The sequence below is a fragment of the Mesoplodon mirus genome (assembly GCF_964341445.2).
Source record: "Mesoplodon mirus genome assembly, chromosome: 2".
In the NCBI taxonomy this organism is placed as follows: Eukaryota; Metazoa; Chordata; class Mammalia; order Artiodactyla; family Ziphiidae; genus Mesoplodon; species Mesoplodon mirus.
Genome location: NC_138977.1, coordinates 158,246,255 through 158,270,770, shown reverse-complemented (window position 1 = coordinate 158,270,770; position 24,516 = coordinate 158,246,255). Strand labels below are relative to the sequence as shown.

At 37.6% G+C, this 24,516-nt stretch overlaps 1 long non-coding RNA gene across 1 annotated transcript in view; it reads left to right on the top strand.

The window, feature by feature from the left end:
- LOC309792447 overlaps positions 1-22,633 on the top strand; it is a 144,911-nt gene extending 122,278 nt beyond the window's left edge. The window contains exon 3 of the long non-coding RNA XR_014291717.1: positions 22,581-22,633. This is a non-coding gene — a long non-coding RNA (uncharacterized lncRNA). The remainder of the gene's footprint in view (positions 1-22,580) is intronic.
- The last annotated feature ends 1,883 nt before the right edge of the window (positions 22,634-24,516 follow it).

Genomic DNA, 24,516 nt, shown 5'->3' with positions numbered 1-24,516 from the left:
GGAAGTCCTCAGGACATGAAGCCTTTCTTGTCTCCCCAGGCAAATTGGCTGGGCTCATTTGTTTAAAGGAACCTATTACAAAAAGTGGCTTAGATAAATTTTAAAGTAAAATTAAAAATAAAAAGTCTTTCCCTTTTGAGGAAAAGTGTTTGGGGTGGAGATGGGAGTATTCAAAAGGGGCCAACACAAGTAATACATTCAATTGGGAATGAAAAAAAAAGTGTGATTTGTCACTGTGATCAGAAGGTGAGTCCATCCTTCCAAAAGAATTTGTGGAGCAAAATAGACCCTTAGCTCTTGTTAATCTTTCCTTTCTCCCTGCATTTTTATGGCATTGTATTCTAGTGAAAATACCTAGAAAGGAATAGTTTCATATGATTGTCTTTCATTGTCTCCCTACAAAAAAATAAATAAATCACATTCTAAATGCAGTTTGTTTGTCAAGAGGAGCAGAGAACGCTGTACCATGTGAGAGATTTTTTTCTTTATCAGATTAGGAATGTCAAACTCCACAATCGTAAAGTATTGATCTCTCCAAATCAGACATCTCTGTTGTCATGTCTCACAAGCATGACATCGGCTCCATCTTTCACAATAAGACTTTTCCCCACAATCACACAGGCTACTGTCTTTGAGATGCAGGCTTAATTATACTGTTTTTAAACCTTCATGATTGAACACACATGCAGCAATGCCACCCCCTTACTGCGTCTTTAATCTTGTCTTTCCGTCTCTCTAAATATATTTTAAACGTAGGACTTTTTACGAATTTCAAATCACCATCCAGCCTTATAATTTTTCTCCTACTTGGTACTAATTCTACCTTTCTTGACCATCACTCTCTAATAGTTCTTATCAATTTAAGAAATATCTATCTTTCTGAAAATTTGGAGACTGAATCCTACTCTACTTCTCTTCTCTGATAACGTAAGTTATCTACTCCATTATGCAAAAAAAGGAAAGTTGTATGACGCTTTATCATATTCTTTTGCTTTCTAAATAAAATAACCACTCTTAATTTTTATTATTAATTATTTTTGTGTCTCCTTTCCATGGCCTACATAGATATGAATGTTTGCAGCCCATTTGGGGGAGGCAATATGCATTTCCTGGGTCAGAGCATGCCTACCCAACAATGCAAAATACCAGGAATGAAAAAGGAGCCAGAAGTCACCTAGGTATTATAGGTAGGATGTGTTGTTGAAGAGTCTTCCTTCATAGGCACATCATATTCAGTAAGGCCATTTTGCAGCCTAAAGGACTAAACCATTTGTCTTTCTTTCTTTTTTTCTAAACACAACGCATTTGAATCCAATCCCTCAGTTGAAACTCAGGTATGAGATGATGCTCAGGGATGGGGTCAGGAATGGGATACAATGGGCATTTGGAGTGGAGAGAGATTTGCGGATATTATGGGGAATGATGTGAGACTCAGCAAAGAAGGGAGGAATGGGGTAAACTCTAGGATGGTGTTAAACAAGGAGTGTCTTTGCACATATTACTTGGTAACAATAAGCTGTATTTATATCTTAATATGGCTGTTTGGGACATTAAGATGACTGTGTCAAAAAAAAAAAGACAAATCAAATTTCTAAACCAAGATTTCTTTGTTGTGATGACTATCCTGTGCATTGTAAGATGTTTAGCAATATCTTTAGCCTCTACCCACTAGATGCCAGTAGGCTTTCATTCAATTGTGGCAACCAAGAAAGTCTCCAGGCACAGACAGATATCCCCTGCCTGGAAGGCAAAACTTCTTCCATTTGAGAACCACTCTTCTAAAAATCTTAAAATGTCTCACTTTACTTTTGACTTCACAAGCATCCCTAACATTACCTGCTATGGTTTTCAGGGCAAAGGCAAGGGTCCTTAGAGTTTAAACACTCCATATTTCTAACCCAATAGTAACGGTTAAACAGCTGCCTGCTTGCTCAGAAAAGGAAGTTGATGGCCCAGCTTCATCACAGATTTATAAAGACCAAGTTACAACTCTGTTCTCCACAATAGAATCTAGATGGTGAACAAGCAAAGCAGACCTGGAACACTTTTGGGACACTCTAAGAGGACATGATGCTCTTTACCTACAAGACATCCTTTGTTATATGTAACACTCTATTGACAAAAATCTCAAGAATGCTTGAGGTTGAGGTTGGAACCCAGAAGAGGGAAGTCAGTCCTCTGAGATATTCTCTTAGAGCATGCCAGGTTTTTTCACAGAACAAAAGAATAGTCTTGTATCTGGATGAAATTACTATTATTTCTACTTCAGCACATTCAAAGGTCCATGATAAGTTTCTTCTTCATTTAAAAATTAACAATGAGTGCCTTCATATTTCTACAATTCTTAGTAATATAGTCTTTGATTAAAGGGTCCAAACAGAATTGTATAAGGACAGCAAAATCTATCTAATAGAATTTTATTAAAGTTTTATAAGCAGCAGATGTGCTTTTAGATTTGAAAGGTATGTTACTATCAAGCTTATAGAAACAATACATTCTACCTAATTTTACATTTCCAAGGATATGCTGGCCTTTCTTTTTCTGATCTCATAAACTTTTCTAAATTTCTTAGGAAATGAAAGATTCTAAAAATCATAAAAGTTCCTCTTATTTCCTAAACAGCATGCAAAGCTGTTGCATAATCTCAGAAAAAGATAGACAGGACAGACCTTACAAATATATTTTAAAGCTCTGAAATGTAGACAAGAATATGTAAATTGAAAGTAAATTTATTTTAGTGAACTGGCAAGAAGGGAAAAAATATAGGGCCATATGTTACCATCAGTTTTGCTATGCATATTTGGGGGGGGAAAGTTTCTTAAGCCAGGCATTTGCAGTCCATAAAATGCCTTCCATAGGTAACCACAAGCTGGCAGAAGTAGCAGGCAAGTGTTGAAAGTTAGAAATGAGGACAATGCTTTTATTGGTGGCAGAGCGGAATTGGGAACTTGGTCTAAGAGGAATGGAGATGAGGGTATGATAATTTTACGTAAGTGAAAATGGTACAAGTGAGTAAGGAAACTCTTAGCGGAAGCAGAAGTTCTTTGCTTCATCTCCTTTCCTCCGGTTGATCTCCCTACTCACAGAGAAACAATTTTGAAAATCACCTACAACGTAAAGAATGTGTATTCCAACTCACCTCTCTGTTCTAGGCACTAAGTGACTTCTTCTTTTGTTCTTTGCTTAATAAGCACATCACAGTCCCCAGGGGGTCAGTTCGAGTTCTAGCCATAGGCACAAATAACAAATTACGTGGATTTAAATATAAATAATATGCTTCCTGAAAGCAAGGCTTTATCTGTTTTGACTATAATCTGCAATGCTGTAAAAATGCCTGGCATACAATAAGTACTCAGTAATTTTTATTGAATGAATGAATGAATGAATACCATAAACAATAATTATTTTGTGCATGACACCTGGAGCTTATGTATTTTAAGTTAATTATTTTTCTCTGTGTATGTGTTTGTGATTATATTTGAACTTCACATGTTTCCACAATATATTAAAGATTGCTTGATGATGACATGATTTTATATATGTGTACCCCTTTAGCATTTATAAAGCATTTTCCCATGTCTTGTAATAAATAAATTCGGAGGACAGAATCCCAACTATTTCAGAAGACAGCATTCTATTTTCTAACTGACACCATAAGCAGACAAGTGACTGAATCTCTAAACTTCTGTTTCTTAATCTATGAAGTAACAATAACACAGCTCTCCTAGGGTTCCTGTGAGAATTAAATGGACTGACATGCATGAAATTGCTTGGCAGAGTGTAAAGTACTGGATAAATATAAGAAGCATTACTGAAATTATTCTCTCTTCCCCATTTCATACTTCCTAAACCACCACTCCTGTTCCTTGGGATCACTTCCCAAATTAAGCTACCTGAACACAAGCCCTTGTCTCATGCTATGTTTTGCTGATAGATCACAGACTTAGAAACAAGTCTGGAAAGCAGACCCTCAGGGTGGGATTTTGGAATGGAATCATTCACCAAACACACTGAAATAAAGACCTAATCATTGTAGTAGCAGGTGAAGTCCTGATAACCCTTAGCATGCTGTACCCTCACCATTATTGAAGCTAGCACCAAAATTTAGTTGAGAGGCTATATAAGTCATAAGAATCCTAGGGAAGTATTTGGGCTCTTGTCTTCTGCATCTGCAAAGCAGACTTTGCTCCAGTCTGAGCCCTGCATTTAATTGTAAGCAGACTGAACTGCAGGGTTTATATAACTTTTATATACCAATGTCAAAGACATGATAGAAAAATCAATGGTATTCCAGGATCTGAGATTGGGGAATTTCACACCAGGAGGTTAGATTGTAATGCTGCATGAAAGAAAATCTACTGACATCAAAGCATTCATGTTTTAGGATTTAACATTCTAGCAAAGAAACCTAGAACCAGTCTCAATATGCTGCTAGGATGGCACCCTGAAGCTTGGTCTACAATAAATAATATAGAGATATCCTTTGCCTTAGCAAAGGACTGAGGAAGGAGTCATAAGCCTCAGAAAAAAAGAAATAACAGAATGATTTTTTTTTTTAATGTGAGACCAAAGAATCTACACCTGTGAACCTGCCACATCAACAAAAATTTAGGGGTCAAAAGGTCTGGGGTGGGCTTCCCTGGTGGCGCAGTGGTTGAGAGTTTGCCTGTCGATGCAGGGGACATGGGTTCATGCCCCCGTCCGGGAAGATCCCACATACTGCAGAGCGGCTGGACCCATGAGTCATGGCCGCTGAGCCTGCGCGTCTGGAGCCTGTGCTCCACAACGGGAGAGGCCACAACAGTGAGAGGCCCTCGTACCGAAAAAAAAAAAAAAAAAAGGTCTTGGGCAAGCCAAGGCATCCCCAAACCCTAACCTAATCCTGTAAGGCAAAGGACAAGGTGTTGGACCTTGCACCTTCACTACCAGTATAGATGTACAGCATCTAGTAAGCCTATTTGGATGCTGGAGTCAGTGTACACTGTGCTTGGAAATACTCCTCAAACCCATTTATCTGATGACACAGAAAGTTGCCAGTTTTGAGTAGATTTCAGAGCAAGAGATGGCATTACAGAAGTTCCTCACTCCAGTGCAAGCTGCCCTGACCAACGGGCCATAAGACACAGTGGATCCAATGATTCTAGTGGTGTCTCTGGTGGGTTCTGAGTTTGAATGTGGGGTCTGGTAGGTTCCATTAGTTGAGTCTTAATGCAGAGAACTCTTCTTTTGAAAAGCAGTTCCTGGCTTGCTACCAAGCATTAGTAGAGATAGAACACCTTGACCATGGAGCACAGTGAATATGCTACCAAAGCTATCTATTCTTAGCTGAATATTATCCCAACCATTGAGCCATAAGTTTAGGTAAATGAGGCAGTGATGGTTAGGTGGATTGTGTGTAAGCAGGTCCAGAGAGTACAAGGAAATTCTATGAACATAAGGCCCAGAATCTTATTTCTCCTACTTTTGTTCAACCAACACTTTCCCTCAACTAAGGCCTAAGACCTCCTGGGGGTGTTGCCAATGTTATAACCCAAATAGCAGAAGAGAAAAACATGTGGACCCAGTTCATCAATGGATTATCTTGATATGTTGTTACTTGTCAAATATGGACCACTGATGTACTACAGAGCCCCACGCCAGGAGATCCCGAGGTGAAGGAAAATCCCTAAAGTTCTTTTCTGTTCTGATGTTCTATAACAGAACAGGTATATTGGAGCACTTGTAGCAGTATCCAGAATGGAGGACTGTATTTAATAAGCATGTACTGGACTTCTCTTGCACCCTTCCCTTGGCCTATCTTGTACGTTAGCCTTCACTGCCGTAACCAAAAACACAGAATCAATCCTGACAGCACCTTGTCTCAACGACTCCAAATATCACTTGCTTTAGGCTCTGGGGCTTCAGTGACTCCTCAGCAGCATAGGACACTTTTGGGAACTGCCAGACCCCCACAAGAGAGCAGTCTGGAAGTGAAAGGGACATAATGTCCCATTACCAACCCTTTTGTTAACTTCTTAAGAACCTTGAAAAAAGAATAGACAACCTCAGATTAGCTAATTATAAACTCAAATCATGCTATGAAGGTCAGAAGGCCTCCAAGGTAGTGTTTAAAGAGACCCACTAGGTATTAACACAAACACAGCTTGGAAGTGCAAGAATGTTATGGCCTCAGGAAATCACTTCCCAAAACGCACTACCCCCAATCAAGCCTTGTTGTAGATTCTTTTCCAGCTGGGAAAGCTAGACTAGTCCGGAGAGGTAGGAATAGGAAGCATAGTTCCTTAATTGGAGACCTGGCTCTGATATTCAGTAATTCATGAACGTATAGATTTAACACAAGAAATGGCATTAAACACTCTAGCTGATATCTTGCACCTTAGCCAAGAAATTTTGCTTTGTCTGCTTTGCAGTGATGATGGCAAGGGGAAATTCCTCAGGGAAATGTGGGGCAGGGGATAACAGGCCTACCTAGAGTAAACTTTACCAGGCTGTCACAATCTATGATGCTGACCCTCCCCATGCTAGACTGATTTTTAATCCCTAGCTTAGATGAAACTGCATTATATCTCTTCAAGGCTTTCTTGAGTAATCCCCGTCTTCTTATAACACCTTGACATTTCCCATATTGGATTTGAAGAGGGAGCCAACAGCCTTGGTTAGTTAACCATCTTATCTGAAAGATACTTTAATTTTCAAATCAAAAATAGAATTTAACCATGTATCATCTATATGATCTTGAGAAACTCATTTATCTCAGTATCCTCATCTGTAAAGTAAAGGGTTGTTATAAAGATTACATGGTAGTATCTAGAGTTGTGTCTGATACATAGTCGTGCTCAATAAGTATTAGCTGTTATTATTAATATAGATGAATTAAAGTTGTATAATACATATATTCAGTTGATTTATAATGAATAAAGGTACTCCCTAGTGACTGGGCAATAGAAGGACCTACTCCAAAATTAGGTACATCTCACTGTGGCCCTGTCACTGACTCTGTAAGAGTACAAACCCAACAGAACAGGGGAGCCCCAAAATGGCAGCAGGACTACATCAAACACTGAAGACTTGCTTCAGAAGGATACAAGTTCCCTAAAAACTTCTTCTGTGTGGCAGGAAATAAAGTCAAATACACCATGTAAGTGCTGGAAGAAGCAGGGAGGAAATCAAGACCAGCAAATCTCTTCAAAATTTTTGAATTCAATTATTGTAGAATTTGAAACTTGGGCTTTGGAAACATTAATTTTTTTTTTTTACTTTTTAAATTTTCTACAGCTTTTTTTTTCTTTTCTCCTTTATTACCTGAAGGTTTTGTCTGTTTCATTAAACTCTGGGGAAAAAATAGTGTCATCCCTAGAGACTGTTCTACAGGGTGAAGTGAGTCAGAAAGAGAAAAACAAATATCGTATATTAATGCATATATGTGGAATATAGAAAAATGGTACAGATGAACCGTTTTGCAGGGCAGAAATAGAGACACAGATGTAGAGGACAAACACAAGGAGGGAAAGTGGGGCGGGGAGATGGTGGGATGAACTGGGATATTGGGATCGACATACATACACTAATATGTATAAAATAGATAACTACTAATAAGAACCTGCTGTATAAAAAATCATAAAATTCAAAAAGAAAATAATGTCATTTAAGGTGAAGTGTAAACAAGATAGCAATCCTATCCCTATAAGTCACACATGATCGAGGCAGTTTATCAAGATGAGGCACCCTCAAAAAGAAGGGTACAGATTGAGGAGGGGTGGCCCAACTAAATGCCTTATTTAAGGCCACAGAGACCTCTACAGAGCGACCTCTTCAGAGAGATCTTAAACCTTGGAGATTTCTGTGTGAGTTTATATAAAGGAAGCCAATGTCTTTTTTGTTTTGTTTTAAATTTCATTGTTTAAAAAAATTGTACATATTTAAGGCCTCATGATGATTTGCTATACACAGTGAAAGGATCACTACTTTCAAACGAATTAACATCTTCTCCTCACATACTTTCCATTTTTGTGTGTGATATAAGCACATGAAATGTTCCCTCTTAGCAAATATCCTGTATTCAACGTGGTATGGTTAACTATAGTCACCATGCTGCACTGGATCTCTGGACTTATTTATCCTACATAACTGCAACTTTGTATCCTTCTACCAACATCTCCCCATGTCCTCCATCAGTGGCCCCTGATAACCACTGTTCTACTTTCTGCTTCTATGTATTCAACTTTGTTAAGTTCTACATATAAGTGAGACGATGCAGGGTTTTTCCTTCCTGTGTCTGGTTTATTTTACTTAACATAATGTCCCCTAGGTTCATCCACGTTGTTGAAAATGGCAGGATAGTAAAGGGGGTCAATCTCTTAAAACAGCATCAGAATCAGGCATCTGTCATAACTGCCACTTCTAAATGCCAAGGCCAAATACAAGTCAACACTTCCAAGATACACACGGAAATGTAAGACTCCGTGGCTACTCTATATTACCCTAAAATGGCACAGTGTTTTATATAAGGATCATCTCTAATACTCATCAGTTCATTCATTTTTGCATAACTACTGACATTAGCATATGCTTATGTCAGTGATGTCAATAAACAACAAAGAAAAAGTTCAGAAACTTAATCAATTTTATATTATCTTCCACAATTATTACCAGCTCTTTCACACAGTTGCTTGTCTACATTAGTTCTTCAACCTCATAGGGAGCTCCTGCCTCAGGATCCTTTTTTATTTCTTTCTTATGGACACCCTCATCTCTTTACCTCCTTCCTTATTAAGCTTACATTTCTTAATCCATCATTTAAATCTTTCTGTTGTCAATATAGAGAACAGACTTGTGGTTACCAAGGGGGAGAGGAGGGCTGGGGAGGGACGGATTGGGAGTTTGAGATTAGCAGATGCAAACTATTATATATAGGATGGTCCTACTGTATAGCACAGGGAACTATATTCAGTGTCCCGTGATAAACCATAATGGAAAAGAACATGTAAAAGAATATATACGTGCAACTTTTGCTGCACAGCAGAAATTAAACACAACATTGTAAATCAACTATAATTCAATAAAACTTTCCAAAAATCCTTCTGTTGTCAAAAATCTACAAGTCTCATTCTCTATTTTTCCTTCCAAGAAAGTAACAAACAAAATCCTGGTTTCAGAAGAATCCAACTTTCCATCCTTCCATTCTGTATCAGGACTGCTGAGTGCCACAGGCATCACTCAATTCTGTAAGCTGCTGTTGTTATAGGCCTGAGGTTTCCAATGTGTGCTGAGTCCTCAACACTGCCTGACCACCACTTACATCAGGGATTCTCAACCCTGGCTACCATTAGAATCCTGGGGAGCTTTTTTCAAATCCTGATACCTGGGCCTCACCCCAAACCAATAAAATCAGATTCTCTAGTGGCAAGATTGAGGCATCAGTAATTTTCAAAGTTCCCTAAATGATTCTAACACAGTCAGGATTTACAGCAGTGTTCTCAGCCTCGTTAGCAGATAATAAGCACATGAGAAGTTATTTAAAGTACTGATTCTGGGTTCCCCTCCTCACATATTCTGATTTATTTTGTCTAAGGTACAGTATGGGAGTTTTGACAACTCTCCATGTGATTCCAATGTGTAGACAAGAGTAAGTCCCATTGGTTAGAGACACAGTCCTCAGTTCTACAAACTTCTCCTTCCAACTCACAGCAGATGATGGTCTTCCCTCCTTCTTCACAGAGAAAATAGAAGCTATCAGAAAAAAAAAACTATTTTATCCCTCCTTTCCGCCATTAAAGTCACAGACAAACCTCCTCCTAGCTATGGTTAGTCCCTGCACTTCTCTTCTAGCTCTATCCCTTCCCACACTCTCTGTAATTTCTCTCCACCAGTCACTCCCCTCTATTTGCTCTGTCCACTCCCCATTGGTACTTAACACACTCCACTCTCTTTTCTTAATTTTTATTTTATATTGGAGTATAGTTGATTAACATTGTTGTGTTAGTTTCAGGTGTACAGCAAAGTTATTCAGTCATACATATACATGTATCTATTCTTTTTCAAATTCTTTTCCCATTTAGATTATTACAGAATATTGAGCAGAGTTTCCTGTGCTATACAGTAGGTCCTTGTTGGTTATCTTTTTAAAATATAGTAGTGCGTATATATCAGTCCCAAAATACCAGTCTATCCCTCCCCCCACTCTTCCCCCTGGTAACCATAAGTTCATTCTCTAAGTCTTTGAGTCTGTTTCTGTTTTGTAAATAAGTTTGTTTGTATCATTTTTTCTAGATTCCACATATAAGCAATATTGTGTGATATTTGTCTTTTCCTATCAGACTTACCCCTCTTAGTATGATAATCTCCAGGTCCATCCATGTTGCTGCAAATGGCATTATCTCATTCTTTTTAATGGCTGAGTAATATTCCATTGTATATAATGGGCTGGCCAAAACATTTTACTGAAAAACCCAAATGACTTTTTGGCCAACCCTATATGTACACATCTTCTTTATCTACTCTCGCTCATTCCAAAGGAATAGATAACAAACAAGGACCTACTGTATAGCACAGGAAACTCTACTCAATATTCTGTAATGGCCTATATGGGAAAAGAATCTAAAAAAGAGTGGGTATATGTATATGTATAACAGAATCACTTTGCTATACACCTGAAACTAATACAATATTGTAAATCAACTATATTTCAATAAAATTAAAAACAAAGGAAAATTTTCCCCCTGCTCACATCTGCTTTCAATTGCTGTCCTATCTCTATCACCTGTTCAGAAGCAAACATCTCAAAATTGTCATGCACCCTGGCTGTCTCCTCTTCTTCACTGAGTGGTGACTCCTTTACATGTTGCCATCTGTTTTTCCCAACAACTCCAACGAAATCAGTGACCTCATTGTCACGAAATCCAGTGTGAACCTCTCAGCCTTAATCTTCATTAAATCCTCAGCAGTGTTTGGCCCTGCTGACTTTACCCTAACTTCTTGAATTCCTCCACCTCCCCTTGATTTATATAACTCCACATTCGTTAGGTTTCCCCCTTGTCTCTATGGATGTGCTTTCTACTGTAGTTGCAGGTGCTGCTCCCTCTGTTCTTTTAAATGCTGCTGTCCCTCAGGTTGCAGCCACTGGTACCCTCCACTCTCATGTCACATGTTCATTGTCTCCCATGGCTTTCATCGTATGTGCTAATCACTCCTTTGTGGGTGTGAAACTCAACCTACAAAAGCAGGCAGTTAAGAATTACAACTCATTTGAAATTCCATCTCAGAGATGTTACTCTATAGACTGATTAAAAAAACAAAACAAAACAAAACAAAACAAGTTTCTTTAGGGGTCCCTGCAAGTAATGCTGCCTCTCTGAGGTCATAGGCATTGGGGTTGGAATGGAGAGCTAAGTAGCACATCCCTTACAACTGGACCTCAAGATTTCTAAAAAGATCTCCCTGTACCTAGCCTACATTTGCTGTTCAGGGTCCATAGCTTTTCTGCTGTTTCTGTTTCATTACACTTAGGACATAAGGACTCCATTGTCCTCCTACTTGCAGGGTCCATTATCCCCTAGAGCATCTCTCTTCCTCTCCTGTGCAAACTGCTCCTCTGCCACCTTCAATTCCATTTCTTACCTAGCTGACTTCTTCTCATTGTATTTCTCTAGGAAAACTGTCCTCACCCCCCTAAGTGTTTCTGCAAATTAAATCACTGTATTACAGCTAATAATGAGGCAATCAGGAAAATGGTGCCCAAGAATAAACTTTGACTCTAAATTTGATAAAACCAGACAGCAAATTAGTCAATAATATTTATAAAGAATTTATAACAGGGCTTCCCTGGTGGTGCAGTGGTTAACAATCTGCCTGCCAATGCAGGGTACGCAGGTTTGAGCCCTGGTCCAGGAAGATCCCACATGTCACGGAGCAACTAAGCCTGTGCGCCATAACTACTGAGCCTGCACTCTAGAGCCCACGAGCCACAACTACTGAGCCCACATGCTCTAGAGCCTGTGCTCTGCAACAAGAGAAGTCACTGCAATGAGAAACCCGCACACTGCAACGAAGTGTAGCCCTCATTTGCCTCAACTTGAGAAAGTCCACACGCAGCAATGAAGACCCAATACAGCCAAAAATAAAAAAATTAAATTAATTAAAAAAAAGAATTTATCACAGTGATAAACACATAGGGAGCAATTAATAAATGATAGCAATTTATATTTCCCTATTTAAAAATAATTTCTGATACCATATGTAAAGTAAATGATTGAAACAAATATTAAAATGTGAATGTCAAGTAATGGGTTATTTAATGTTTGGCATAAGGATTTCATACCTAATGACAGTTTAAATGGACCAAAAAAATCCAGACAGAAAAATCATTCAACTTCTATAAATGTTTTATGCTGAAAAGAACATGAGTAAAGAGTCACATGATTTTGTGTGACTGTATGTAAAGCACTTAGAAATATCTAGCCTGGTTTGCTGACTAGTAAAATGAGAAACCAGACTTGTTTATTTCAGAGGTCCTTTCCACCTCTAAAAGTATCTTATACCATAAAAATAATTTCAAAGAGTCACCAACCAGCTTACTACAGAGAACATTACTAATAACACTGAATCTCTGCCATGTACCCGCAGAGACCTCATTCTCCTCCCTTCCACGAACAGATAGTCTTGATTCTAAATGATCTTGTGAATGAATCCATGAATTTCTAAGCAATATAGTGCTTACTTTTGTGTTTTGAACTTTCTAAAATTATATCATGCTGCGTGCAGTTTCTAAGTTGGTTTTTTTACTTATGCTTAATGAGACACATACGTTTGGATGTGTAAAAATGATGGGATTTTAACATCTATATTCATCAATGAGTTAGCTCTATAATTTTCTATAATTCTTTTTTTACTGAGTTTGGGTACTAAAGTTTATACTATGTATATACAAATAATTATATATAAGTATTATATATGTTATATATAATAGACATTTATAATTTTATACATGCTTATGTAAAATGAGGTAGGAAGTGCTTGCCATTTTATATTTTCTAGAAGAGTTTTTATTTATTGGGAATGATCATATCCCTAAATGTTTGGCAGAACTCACATAAAAATCAGTTGGCCTTGGTATTTTCTTGGTAAGAAGACTTTAAAATACGGATTTAATTTCTAGATTAGTTAGGGTTATTTGGTATTCCTGTTCTTCTGAGTCACTTTTGGTATATTTTTCTAGTAATTTTATCCATTTTATCTAAGGTTTTCTATTTATAATTCACATTGTTCATATTATTCCTTTATCATTTTAACTGTTTACTGTAACTACAATTATGTTCCTTTTATGTTAATATTTTATGCTTTTTTTTTCTTGATCCATTTTGCCAATGATTTATATATTTCACTAAATGTTTCAACAATTTATTTTTAACATGTGTATTCCATATTTTTTTTTTGGTTTATATCACATTAATTTATGCTTTTATCTTTACTGTTTCCTTGCTCCTATTTTCTTTGTGGTTATTCTATTGACATCTTTTTCTATCTTACAGTGAACACAAAGCTCATTAATTTTAAGCTTTCATTCTAATATAAGTACTTACTGCCATACATTTCTCTCAAAATGTGGTCTAAATCTATTCCAGAAGTGTTAGTGCATATGTTTTGTGTTGTGGTGACCGTGGAGGTGCGCTGCTCATCTCTCCTTTGAAAGGCTGTGCTGTGAGAACACGGCTGACTGGCAGCTGCTGCACCTTCTGATACCCTCCCAGGCTGCTCAGAACCAAGGACCAAGCACAGCTAGGGTGCCAGAGCAGGCCCTCATTTGCTGGATATGGGACTCTTTCAATGGGCAGCCTTGACTTGGGGACTCCCATCAGCTTGGCTGAGGCTTTCTCAGAACTGTGACTGTGAAGTTCTTCCCTCCCAATCCTCCTTTCTTCTGTCTTTTCACAGACGTCAGTCCTGCATCACAGTCTGAAGGCTCTGGTGGCCTACTCCTTCCCCATCCCTCTTTATTCTTCAAGGGCATCTCCCCAAAATAGCTCATGTACATCTCATCCTGTATTGGTGTCTGCTTCTCAGAGGACTTAAACTGACACAAGTGTTTTTGTTATTATCCATCCTAAAAGTTTCCAAACTCCTATTAAGATTCCTTCATTTTTATTTATGAGGTTCTTTTCCCAAAATGTTTAAGAGAGCTTTCACCTCCTAGCTTAATTTCATTGTCTAATGTTCACAGATTGTATCCTTTGAAATCTGTATTTTTTTCATGGTACTTGAAGAAGAATGGATATTCTCTAATTATTGAGCCCAGAGTTCTTTATAAGTTCACTAAAACTGTTTGTTGTGTTATTCAAAAATAAATAATATCCTATAATGTGAAAGGTGTAAATCTCCCATTCTGATAGTGGATTTGTTCATGTCTCCTTTTAGTTCTGTCAAGTTTTACCTTATATGTTCAAGGCTATTTCATCAGGTGTACACAGGTTTAGAATTGCTACATGTTCCAAGTGAACTGGAACTTTATCACTGTCTAGTGAGTCCTTTCCACCTTGGTATTGCTTTTGACATAAAATCCTGAGTTATTCTTATCTAAATTTTTCAGGCTAGTTTTGCCTTTTTTCCCATCTTTTACATTAAAATATTTGCTTACCTTTATGTTTTAGGTGTGTCCTTGGAAAACAGCTTTTGCTATATGTTGGCATTTTATACAATCTAGAAATATTACCATTTTCATTAATGAGTTTAATATTTTGTTCACTTACATTTATAGTGATTGCTGGTACATTTTTTTCTACTTTCTTATTTTGTGTTTTTCATCTGTTCCACTTTTTTATGCTACCTTTTCCTCATTTCCTCTTTCTTTTGCTTTGATTGCATTGATTTTTTAAAATTTCATTACACCATTTGACCTATGTTCTTGGTGGTTATCTTTGAAAATTTACCTTGTATCCTTAACATTTAAAAAATCCCTTTATTGGGCTTCCCTGGTGGCACAGTGGTTGAGAGTCCACCTGCCGATGCAGGGGACATGGGTTTGTGCCCCAGTCCGGGAGGAGCCCACATGCCACAGAGTGGCTGGGCCCATGAGCCATGGCCGCTGAGCCTGCGCATCCGGAGCCTGTGCTCCGCAATGGGAGAGGCCACAACAGTGAGAGGCCTGTGTACCAAAAAAAAAAAAAAAAAAATCCCTTTATTATTCCTCTTGCCAGACAATAAAAAGACTTTAGAATATTTCAACTTTCATACTTTAACTCTGATTGTCTCCATTGAAAATTACCTTATATTACTGTCTAGTATTTTAGTTCTCTCTTGTTTTCTAGTTAATCTTAACCTCATACATTGGACATAACCGTTTCTTTTTTTTATACAATGTACGTCTACGTTTGTTGGCATGCTCACTAATACCTTTGTTCACTATTATTCCTTACACTTCAGATCTTCTATGGTTATTTTTCTTTTCTATTATATGCATCCTTTAGAATTTTTTTTGCTTGATGAGGGTAAATTTGTAATGAAGTCCCACATTACTGGAAAATATATTTCTATTGTACATAAAATCTAAATATTTTTTTTCTAGTTTTTAATTTATTGAGGGGGAAAATCCTTGGGGATTTAAAAAATGTTCCTGTGAGTTTATCAATGCATTTAAAAGTATGTTCATTTAAAATCTAAATTGATTTGCACTGGAAGGCTTTTAGAATAATCTTGTCTATTATTACAGTCTTCCTATAGTCTAGTCTTCCTATAATTCTGGAAGCAGTAGTCTATTTCTATTATTTTACCTATAAACATAATTAAGCTTTATGAATACTACAATATATAAATTGATGGATGTGCCATCACTTATTGCACACATTCTAAGGTCAAAAGTCACCTACAGAACATGAGGTCCTAAGGAAAGAGAGGAATCTGCTCAATTTACATAAGAGTTGATAGGGATCCCTTCATGAATGCATTTTTGCTTAAAATATTGATATATATTACAGTCAACAATTAAGTAGCTTTATGAATTGTATTATCTAGTTCCAATGAAATAAACCCCATAAAAGGGACAAGAGTCTTAAAAAAATTTTGTAGAAAAATCACAGATTGCAAGTTACACTAAATTGAAGCATAAAAAACAATGTATAGTAGCAGAGCTGACAGTTCTCCTATACCCAGTATGAGTTCTTTGTTGGCCACTGTACAAAGTAAAAATAATGACAGTCTAATTAGATGTGACAAGAAGCCAGCCAAGAACCTTAACCTAATGAAGAAGTTGATTTTATATAAAGAGTAACAATTATCATTGTTAAATATGAAACTGGTCTAATTGATTATTGTGGCTTTAAGTAACAAGTTTTTTTTTTTTAAAGGAATTTTGCCTTTTTTAAAAAAAATTTAATTAATTAATTAATTTATTTATTTATTTATGGCTGTGTTGGCTCTTCATTTCTGTGCGAGGGCTTTCTCTAGTTGCGGCAAGTGGGGGCCATTCCTCATCACGGTGTGCGGGCCTCTCACTATCGCGGCCTCTCTTATTGCGGAGCACAGGCTCCAGACGCACAGGCTCAGTAATTGTGGCTCATGGGGCTAGTTGCTCCATGGCATGTGGGATCTTCACAGACCAGGGCTCGAACCCGTGTCCCCTGTATTGGCAGGCAGACTCTCAACCACTGCACCACCAGGGAAGCCCCTAAATAACAAGTTAATGATAGATAAGGGTACAACTATTAGCAAAAAATTTTTTTTTCTTTTTTTTGCGGTACGCGGGCCTCTCACTGTTGTGGCCTCTCCCGTTGTGGAGCACAGGCTCCGGACGCGCAGGCTCAGCAGCCATGGCTCACGGGCCTAGCTGCTCTGCGGCATGTGGGATCTTCCCAGACCGGGGCACAAACCCGTATCCCCTGCATCGGCAGGCGGACTCTCAACCACTGTGCCACCAGGGAAGCCCCAGGAAAATATTTTTAAAGTAAGATTTATTTCATCTTTATTTTACCCTTTTTAATTTATATTATACTTATTTTTTACTGTGTATATGTTACATCCATAAATAAATTAATATACTTTTATTAGGGTTGAGTGCTCAAAATATTTTTCCTAATAAAGATATGTAATTTTAAAAAAATTGGGGGCACCAATTTACTACCAAATAAGCAACTTGAGGGCTTAAATCATTTAGGATTTATCTTTATTTCCTCCAGAGGCTAAATTTGAGCTTTGCACATGGTAGTAAACAAATAACTATTTATAGAATATTTTGTTCATCTTACATATTTTAAAAGTTGTTCTTTCCATTGAGTCTATTTTTGTACATGGTGGGGAGTTTTTTTGTTGTGACCTCTGCCGTTGCGGAGCACAGACTCCAGATGTGCAGGCTCAGTGGCCATGGCTCATGGGCCCAGACACCCCGCGGCACGTAGGATCCTCCCAGACCGGGGCACGAACCTGTGTCCCCTGAATCAATGGGCAGACTCTCAACCACTGTGCCACCAGGGAAGCCCAACATGGTGGGGATTTTGACAAGTATTCCCTCTTGGATCATCTAATCTATTCCCAGAATATTGGTAGAATTGATTTTTATTATTCCTAACTTATACCTGATGTATGAGTGTCAAGTGCTACTTTGAATATTATTAGTAAAGGTGAATTCATTATTTCCCTTGATAATCTGCATCGTTGTTTAATTGTTCTCATGGTTAAAAAGTTTTCTTTTATTTAACTTAAATTTCCCAGGTGCAGTTTAAGCCCATTACTTCCTGCTCTGCTCTCATTGACTAATGAGAATTGGTCCCTGTCCTCCTGGGAATATCCGTTAACATATTTTCAGATTCTAACATGTCTCCCATTAGCCTTCTTTTCTCCAGATTGGGAAATTGCCAGCTCTATTAATCTTTTATCATACATCGTATCCTACCTGAATTTCTCATATTTTGTGGTTTTCCTCTTAACTACATTAATTTATCCATAGAGAGAAAAAATGCATTCAAAATTTAGTAATTTCCTGAAAATGAGAAAAAAATAAATAGCACCATGTATAATTTACCTAATTTGATAGAAAGTAGGCATGAAATTCTACTTGGGAAATAGGTTTGCTTAAAGTTAATTCTTATTCACAGTTTCATAACAGACCGTGTAAGATTATCTTTCTGTTTCTACCCTTATTAGAGAAAGATTTCAAGGGTCTGAAATTTTATGCAAACTTGTGTACATGCACCCATATGCACAAGGTTACATGTGCAAAGTCCATTTTTCTGGAAAACCCACTCATAGCTTTCATAATGGAGCTCTACTTCCTTCAAAAAGGTAAAATCTGACTGGATTCTAGCCCTGAGACAAAACTAAAGTCAATAGAAAACTAATGGGTTTAATTTTTCTGTTACTCAAATTTCCTTGCTGAAAATGAAGTAATTTATAGCAATATACTTGAAGTAAATAAAGTAATATCTATGTCTAACAGTTTTAAAAGAAATCTGAAATAAGTAGTGACCTGTAAACCAGGACTTGTTCTTAGCATTATTTTCAGTTTATTTTTATCCCTCTGCACATCTTCACTAGGGCACCAATTCAGAGCATCCTCTTTCTGTCAGTTACAATGTTGGCAGCTATATTACCAGCTGTTCTTGGCCACTCCCAAGTGTGTAATATACAGCCATCACATTTGTGAGTGATCCTTGTAACAAGGCACAAATTCTCCATAAATATTACTCCCAAGAAAGGAATCAAAGGAGAGAAGAACTGTACTTCCAAGCATGCTCTACATTCTCCCCTCTACAGGTATGGACCACGAAGCCCTCCATCCATCTTACAATGTCCCCCATGCATCACCCTTTGGTAGCAGAAATCCCATCAGCAATATCCAATAGGGAGATAATTCCAATAAGTAGGAAGTTGTCTTCAGTGCAGAGACTGAGCACACACAGTCTCATATCCACGAGGATATGCTTAGATCATGTATGTTTACAGAAGGAAATAAAGGAAACAAAGACCTTTGTATTAGACACCAATCTTCCTTCTCTTCAGATCCTCATCTTGGCATCCTTGTTCCAGCTCTCCATGTGTTCTAACCAAATACACACAGATGTAACCAGATGATGCCCCATCTTCCACCCCTTCCATGTATGTATCTCTGTCCTCCTATCCCGGGGCTGCCTTGCAGGTGATACCACAGGACTCTGCTAAGTTACCATACCCTGTATGCACAATGTGCAAGTCTGGGGGGCACTATTATGTCATGAGGTAAAATTTACCAATGGCTTACAAGAGCTAGTGGATAGATTATTCTACATTCTCCCTTTCCTCCACAGGAATTGTTCAGAGAGGCAGTTTATAAAATAGCTGCACATTAGCCTTTTGCTTTGGCTCTGCTTTCTGGGGAAGTCAATCTAAGAGACTCTCTTAACTCTTTTGACCAGTGATACATGATAGAAGACCCCAAGTGTTTACTGTAATTTTCCTCATATAACAGATATTCAGTATAAACCTCTCTTTCAAATTAGAGACAAGACATCCTCTATCTTGATCAGTAAAGATAACATATTGAACATGGTGAATATATCTATTGACAATTCAACAACTATTACTGAGCTTCTAGAAAGTCTCAGATTTTGTGCTATAATATGGCTTTCTGTCCACAAGCTGAGGATTGAGAAAATTTTCATATTATAACAGGAAATGTTAGCTAACTAATCTTAAGGACTTCCCCCTCCCAACTTCTGTAACTATAGCCTTTCTTTTCTTTTTCTTTTTCTTTTTTTTTTTTTTTTTTTTCTGTACACGGGCCTCTTACTGTTGTGGTCTCTCCCATTGTGGAGCACAGGCTCCGGACACGTAGGCTCAGTGGCCATGGCTCACGGGCCCAGCCGCTCCGTGGCATGTGGGATCTTCCCGGACCGGGGCACGAACCCGTGGCCCCTGCATCAGCAGGCGGACTCTCAAACACTGTGCCACTAGGGAAGCCCAACTGTAGCCTTTCTAAACAGCAGATCAGTAAAACTGATTCCAAGAGATCAGATCAGTAAAACTGATTCCAAGAGAACCAAGAAAAATAAAATGTGAACGTCAACTCTGAACCCCAATAAACTTGTTAAGAAGTTCCCTTGGAAAACTCCTCAAACCCCAAGTGACAGTGCAACTAGAACTAATACAAACAAAGGGAAATTCTGCTGAAAACAAATCCATTAAAAAAAAAGTGAGAGAGAGAACACAAGCAAAATCAAAGTTTCTCAGAGAAGAGGGACATAAAGAAGGAAAATTTGCTGTTTTTGCAAAAAAAAAAAAAAAGAAAAAGTAGAAGTGATGACTGACTCTATTCTTCTGATATCCTTATAGTGTTAATAAAAAGAGAAAGATATTAGGACAAAGGTATTCCATAGTTATAGCTATTTCTGTATGCTTTTAATTACAATTATGAATGTATTGAGTATAGTAAGGAGAAACCTCTTTGACTTATTACATGCTTTCTTGAATCCAATGTATACAGAGAGTCTATAAGAGGTGAGAATGGTAATCACTGCGAAAATGTGGGTAACTGAAGCTTTCAAGGAATAAGCAAGGTTGTCTCCCAGGAAACCAGATTACATGGGTGGTTGTCAAGAGGATTTGCAAGAACAGTGAGGTGAGGTTGAGGGCAAGGAGTATGTACTAAAGAAACAAGAAGATTGATGGCATCTAGTTTGGAATCTAAAAAGAACTGAAGGTATGAACTGGTGGAGGCAAATGAAAAGGAGAACCAGTGGGGAGACAGAACAGAGGTCTGAAGTGGTCCTTCTCAAACATTTTTCATTCTGCATTCTTCATTTGCTTAATATAGGGAGAGGAGCCAAGAATACCAGCTACATGAGAGTTGATGCTAGAAAAATAAAATGGGCTTATAGAAAAGACCCAGGTGTGGGTTTTTAAAAATATTGTGCATGACCATGGGAGATCCTCTTCCATGTAAAGTACATTTCAGACATTAAGAAACCACTTTAATGAAAAATAAGAAAGAGTTGGTTGCAAAGATAGGGAAAAAGGTGTCGCTTTCTTGACTGCTAGGACACCTAGATAGGGTGACCATGCAACCTGAGTATGGAAGTAAAGAGAGGAAGAACAAAAAAGAGAGGGAGAGTGATTTCTGCAAAGGTAGAGTTCTCAGGAGACAGCATCAAAGAGGTATGCACATTTATATCAACTCACTTGGAGCATTATGACAAAGATGCAGGTTCTAAACCAACATCAAAGGTTCTACATTGCCAGCTAACATAGGCAGAAACTTACTCATTGACTCTACAGTAATTCCCTGTCATACCGCTAACTGTCCACAGCCTCCCAAGCAAAATCCCCTGTTCTCTTCATCTCCCCTCATGTCATAGGAAACAAATTGTTTCTACACATGTTCACTCAATTTATTAAAATCAAACTTCTCATCTGAAGAACACTGACAAGGTTAGCCTGCTCTCACATTTTTAAAAGTGTGTGTAAGTACATATGTCTGTTTTAATGCAAATTTTGAATACTTCATATGAATAAGTCATATCTATTGTAGTCAGGGTCTATACCCAACCATATGGGAACATGCCCTTATGCGCTACTAGGACTAAATGGAGAAAAAGACAGCTCTGACCACTTTAGTCTAATACTGCTACTTAAATTTCTTATTTGAGATTTTGTGAGAGTTTTATAAAATCAACTTAATTAGGTATAGTTTAAATACAGTAAAGTGAAGCAACTTTGACTGTACATGTTGGCAAATTTTGACAAGTGTATACACTGAAATAACCACCAAAACAATTTTATAAGGTGTTTTCATTGCCTCAAAAATTTCCCTCGTGCTCTTTGTGGTTAGGTCCCCACCCTCACCTGGCCACAGATAATTACTGATCTGCTTTCTGTTACAAAAGACTATATTTGTCTGTTTCATAAAATGATATCATAAAGTATGTATTATTTTGGACTCGACTTGTGACTCAGTATAATATTTTTGAGGTTTATCCATAGTATTGAGTATACTAGTGTTTCATTTCTTTCTTACAGTGAAATAGAATAAATAGTCATAGTACAATACATACGAATAGTATGTATAGTATGGCTATAACACAATTTGACCCATGACCTGCTGATATACATGTGGGTTCTATTCAGTTTTGGGCTACTATGAATAAAGCTTCTAAGAACATTAGTGTTTTGTTCTTTGTATGGACCTATGTTTTCATCTCCCTTGGGTGAATTTCTACTCTGTTGAGGTAGTTGTAACATGTTCGTTATGCACAAGCAATGTGTGCATCACATCCTTGACGAAACTTGACATTGTCAGACTTGTTAATTTTAGCTATTCCAATGAAAATATTGTGGTAACTTGCTATTTTTAAAGTGCAATTTCATTACATTAATGATGTCGAGCATCTGGCCATTTGCATATCTTCTATTTTAAAGTGACTGTTAAAATATATTGTCCATTATTAGATCCTTTTTCTTATTATCATTGAACCGTAAGTTCTCCTTACATATTGTGATCCAAGACTTTTGTAGCTATTTGTTGCATATATTTTCTCCCCATCTGTGACTTGCCTTTGCAGAAGTTTTTAAATTTCATGAAGTCTAATTTATTAATTTTTCTTTATGATTAGTTTTTTCTGTTTCAGCTAAGAAATCTTTGCATTTCAACAAGGTCAATACCACAACTAATCAAGTTCAGGTGAAGTCATTAGGGAGGGCCCTAATTCAATATGATTGGTATCCTTATAAGAAGAGGGAAAATTTGACCCAGACACCTGGAGAGAATGCCATGTGACAATGGAGGCAGAAATTGAGGTACCGCAGCTGAAAGCCAAGGAATGCCTGGAGCTTCCAGAAGCAGGAAGAGTCAAGGAAGGCTCTTTCCCTATAGACTTTGAAGAGAGCATGGCCCTGTCAAAACCTTGATTTTAGATTTCTAGTCTCCATAACTCTAAGAGAATAAATTTCTGTTGTTTTAAACAAATTTGTGGTATTTTGTTATAGCAGTCAGGAAATTAATACAACGTCTTTGTGTGATTCTGGAGTTAGTGTAATTCCTGCCTCAATAAAATGATTAAGGCAGTGTAACATTTTTGTATAGAAATGTTATCAATTCTTCATAATGTCTTCTCAGTGTTACAACTGCTAGTAAAGACACAAGGGCCTGAAGATTTTTAGTTTGGGAAGATAATTACAAATTTTTCTTTAAGTGATATAGAACTATCTGGAATTTCAATTTCTTCTTGAGTCAGTTTTTACAATTTGTGTCTTTCATGGAATTTGTCCACTTTGTCTAGGTTTTCAAATTTATACTCATAAAATTATTTGTAATATTTAATTATTATACTTTTAATGTCTGTAGAATATTTAGGATGCTTATAAAACACAAAGAGGTGTAGCAGGTCCTATGTTTCCCTTTTTGGTGAAAGAGGATGCACTATGCAGCAATTTGTCTGAGGGTTTTTTTTTTTTTTTGGAGTGGATATAGCTGTACCCTAACCACCAAACCCTTAAAATTTTCACTGAAGAAGCAGGTCCCTGAAACTACACAGAATTTTTTTCCCAAACTCTGGTGGAATGTGTCTTTCCAAAGTTTCCAGTTCATTAGCCAAATCTTATTCATCCTGTCTCATTGGCATGATGTCATATATTTCATGGATCTGTATGAAGACTGGAGGGATGACCAAACAGTTCAGATTTCTTCAAACTATAGTATAACAGAGAAGAGAGTGTTAAAGTAACCTAGTGGTAAACTAAATGAAAATTGTTGTGTACCCTACATTAATGCAAACTATTTTAGATCTACTTTTTAACTTAGAATGAAAAATAATGAATTTGCCAAAACAGTGGTTATATAACATGCACCCAGGGCCTTATTAATCTCCTCTAGCAACACACACATGTAGAAAAACAGATGTTATAAGGGCAACTATTTGGTCGAGATTGGTGTAATCTATAGTCATTTGCCAGGATGCTCCAGTTTTTGCAGGGACAAGAATAACAAATTTGGACGTCTCTGCTGTGCAGTGGTTAAGAATCCACCTGCCAGTGCAGGGGACACGGGTTCAAGCCCTGGTCCGGGAAGATCTCACATGCCGCAGAGCAAAAAAGCCCATGCACCACAACTACTGAGCCTGCGCTGTAGAGCCCATGAGCCACAACTACTGAAGCCTGCATGCCTAGGGCCCATGATCCACAACAAGAGAAAGTCACCGCAATGAGAAGCCCACACACCGCAATGAAAAGTAGCCCCCACTCTCCACAACTAGAGAAAGCTCACGCAGCAATGAAGACCCAACACAGCTAAAAATAAAAAATAACAAATAAATAAATTTATTTAAAAAAAAGAATAACAAATTTAACAGATTTGATAGGGACCCCTACTGCTCTCTTCGGGTCTTTAATGGTCTCACTAATCTCTACCATCCCCTCAAAATGTTATAGTATGTTTTATTTACAATCTTAACTGGAATATTGGGAGAGGAACAGCAAAAACACTTCAGAAGTTCCTGCTTGACATTTCCCACTATGATAGTGCACAAGCAATGTGAGGGTTGCTCCAACTACCAAGTATATCAACTT